Source organism: Oryza sativa, chromosome 1, assembly GCF_034140825.1.
Source record: "Oryza sativa Japonica Group chromosome 1, ASM3414082v1".
NCBI lineage: Eukaryota > Viridiplantae > Streptophyta > Magnoliopsida > Poales > Poaceae > Oryza > Oryza sativa.
Genome location: NC_089035.1, coordinates 34,026,410 through 34,029,824, shown reverse-complemented (window position 1 = coordinate 34,029,824; position 3,415 = coordinate 34,026,410). Strand labels below are relative to the sequence as shown.

General features: G+C 45.7%; 1 long non-coding RNA gene across 1 annotated transcript; it reads left to right on the top strand.

Moving 5' to 3' along the window:
• The first annotated feature begins 414 nt into the window (after positions 1-414).
• On the top strand, positions 415-2,678 carry LOC136354688 (uncharacterized). The gene is made up of 2 exons (XR_010738264.1): positions 415-954; positions 1,293-2,678. It is a non-coding gene; the product is annotated as an uncharacterized lncRNA (long non-coding RNA).
• Positions 2,679-3,415: the final 737 nt, after the last annotated feature.

Here is a 3,415-nt window from a genome sequence, read left to right as displayed (position 1 = left end):
GTGGGAAATAAAATTTCCTTAATTTAAAGCATGGATGGATTTAATTTATATTAAATTCTCCATGATTAATTATACTCTCTGAAATTTTCTCGGAATTTTCGGAGCTCAATTCCTAATGTTAATAATACAAAGAACAGTTTAGCAATTATTTAAATAATAAATTAATCAGTAAATGATCTGGATATTATTATATTAAATACTTTGAGTGTCCATGTATATTCAAGATTTTTCTTGGAATTGTTTGAGCATTGAAAGTATTTTTAACAATTGAAAGATCATCTCATTGGTTAATTTATTTGGAAAAGTAATAAAAGTCCTCCTCCTCAGCTTGGGCCGAATCCAGCCCATTGCCTCCCCTTCTCTCTCCCTTCCTCTCAGCCCGCATAGAAGTCTGCTTTTCGTCCCTGTCGCTACAGTGCTCCTTCTTCTACCTCCAGACAGAGCCCGAGCTCTCCAGCCCGTGCACAGTGCCGCCGCCTCCTCCCACCAATCCGGCCACATCGTTGCTCCTTTCTCCAAATTAGTTGTGGGAATGGAATCCTCTCAATCTCCTCTTCCTTTTCCCCAAGAAATCCCCAAAAGTTTATATGGAAATCCTTTTCAATTTCGCGGCTCAACCTTTCCTTTTTCCGGCGAAGATCTAAACTTTCCCGAGTTTTTCCTGTCGTTGTGGGCTCGATCCCGGCCTTCCATGGCTATAAATAGGACCCCCTAGTCCTCCTCTTTCGTTTGCCCCTCTCCCGTGGTCTCCCGTGCCCCGTAGCCTCTCCGCCGCCGCCTCCGTCGTCGCCGCCGGTCGCCGTCACCACCGTTAGGTGCGCGGGAGGGTGGAGAAGCTCGGCCGCTCCCTCCCCGCTGTCGCCGGTCACCGGAGCCCCGTCGCCGCCGTCGACCGAAGCCGCGCCGCCGCTAGACCTCGTCGCCGGCCGTCGTCGTTCGTCGTTTGGTTCGAGGGTGAGTACCGTTGGGTTCGTCTCATCGTCCTCTACGTGTTCATGTCCTCCAAAGTCGCAGCCGACCATCCAATCTCCGGCGAGGTCGCCATCTTGGTCCGGCCATTGATGAGGTCATCATGACGTCATCATCATTTTTCTTTTTCCTGTTTTTCTAATAGATTAAATCTTCGGAAATTCATAACTAAATCATCGTAACTCGGTTTTGAGTGGTTCAAGTTGCTAAATTCATCTAAAATCATGATCTACATGTTAAAAATATCCACATGTACTGTTTATGCTTGTTTTTGTACTGTTTATTTGGTTTCTATTAGTCTTTTTCTTCGTTTTGCGTGTTAGCTTGTCGTTTCCGTCGTTGCGAAGGTTCGTGAGTGCGTTGGGAGTGTTCAGAAGATTAATTGAAGACCGATTATTGCAAGGCAAGTCACACAGATCCCAAACAACCCTTTGAGCATGTTGATCCCGTTTAAAGCTATTGTTTCTATTCAACTATTGCATTTATTTTCGAATGTCATTGGGTGGAATTAACCTATTGTTTGTTATAGCCCTTTTGTTCTTGATTACTTTATTCCTTGATACCTTGGGTTATTATAACTTGACTAGTTGGGCTTTATATATTGGTTCAGCTAGATATTAGTTATGATTGCTTAGCCATACTTAGAAACATTAGCACACTATTGGGATAACTTATGACTCACTATTATTTAATGATGGCTTAATGATAGTTCACGATGGTCAATCGTGATTGGTTAATTAATTACTTGCCAACTAAAACTTGATAATGGTGGGTTGTGAGCACATGGTTTTGAGAGTCGTGCTCATGGCAATTAAGGACCGGTTCGCGAGCTACTGTTGTGAAACATTAACCGTGCCAACCACAAGCCAGCGTGGGCAACGGCTTTACCTTTTGTATAGCATGGTTCATTGCGGAGCACCAGACTGAGAAGTGGCGGAGATAAGCCCACGGGGGTCGCTGGGGAGTCCATGCCTTGTTTTATAAGGGGGTGATTATGATCCAGGAATGGTGCACTGTGGTGAGTTGTGTTGTGCAGAGGGTATTGTCACAGCCTCTATTCGGGTACTTTCCAGTATCACGACGCATGGTAGACATGATGTTGAGGCTGTGTCTTGTGGGTACAGTGGTATACCTCTGGCCAGAGTAAAACTATTCGAATAGCCGTGCCCGCGGTTATGGGCGGGTTGAGCAATGTTTTTCGTGATTAGTCTCACGCCTCTCACAATAATTATTGATGTTATACCTGGTAATAATTTGCTTAGCTCCTGGTTTGGAGTTAGATCTGTACAGTCGGGTATGGTTGTTCAGGATGGTTGGGCCTGTGCAGCATGTGTGTGCTGTTCAGTGTTGATTAAAATTTCTGATTAATTACTCCACTGTTTTACTTCTCTTAAATGTTTTGCTAAATGCTACTTTTGCAAATGAGCCTATATTATGCCATCCTTTGGTATCCTTGTGCACTTGCATATTTGCTGTGTGGCTTGTTGAGTATGTCATATGCTCATTCTTGCAATAATCAATCAACCTCAGTTGAAGAAAAAGGATCCAGAAGGAGAAGACGTTTGGCTTATACCCCAGTTGAGCTGCCTGTGGGAGTGGAGCTGAAGCCATCGCTAGACCGTTAATTCCGCTGCTGTTTTTCTTTTCTTTTGTAAGTATGTAACGTTATTATTATGATGGATTTGTATATTAAATTGTCAGTTTGTGTACCTCGGCTGATTCCTGGACGAGGATTTTATGCACAAATTAGTTCGGAAATTATTAGTGAATTTCCGGGCGTGACACTTCTCCTCATCCTCTTTCGCCATGCTGATTTGGTGGTAGCCAGAGTAAGCACCAAGGAAGCTTAACAGCTCACAACCAGCTGTTGAGTCCACCAGTTGGTCTATTCGAGAAAGAGGGAAGTGATCCTTGGGGCACGCCTTGTTGAGGTCGGTGAAGTCGACGCACATCCTCCACTTTCCGTTGGCCTTCCGCACCTTGACTAGGTTGGCTAGCCACTTTGATGGTGTACCTCTCTGATGAAACCAGCCTTAAGAAGTTTATCGAGCTCTTCCCGTATGGTCTGCTTCCAATCTGGTGCAAATCTCCGCAGTTTTTGCTTTACTGGCTTGGCATCGGGTCGCACCATAAGTTTGTGCTCAATCACCTCCCTAGGGACCCCGGCATGTCGGACGGCTGCCAAGCGAATACGTCCGCATTGTCGCGGAGGAAGGTGATGAGCGCGAGTTCCTATTTCTCGTTCAGTGATGCCCCGATCTTGACCGTCTTGTCGGGGTTGGCACTGGAGAGTGGGACGATTTTGATTGCGCCGTCTGGTTTCGGCGTCTTAGTTGTTTTGATCACTTTCTTGGGTGGCTCGGCTGTGGCGGGTGGGCTGGGAGTGTGCTCGACCATGTTGAGGCTCCACTTGTCGTATTGGACTGCCAGCTTTGCGTTCCCTTGG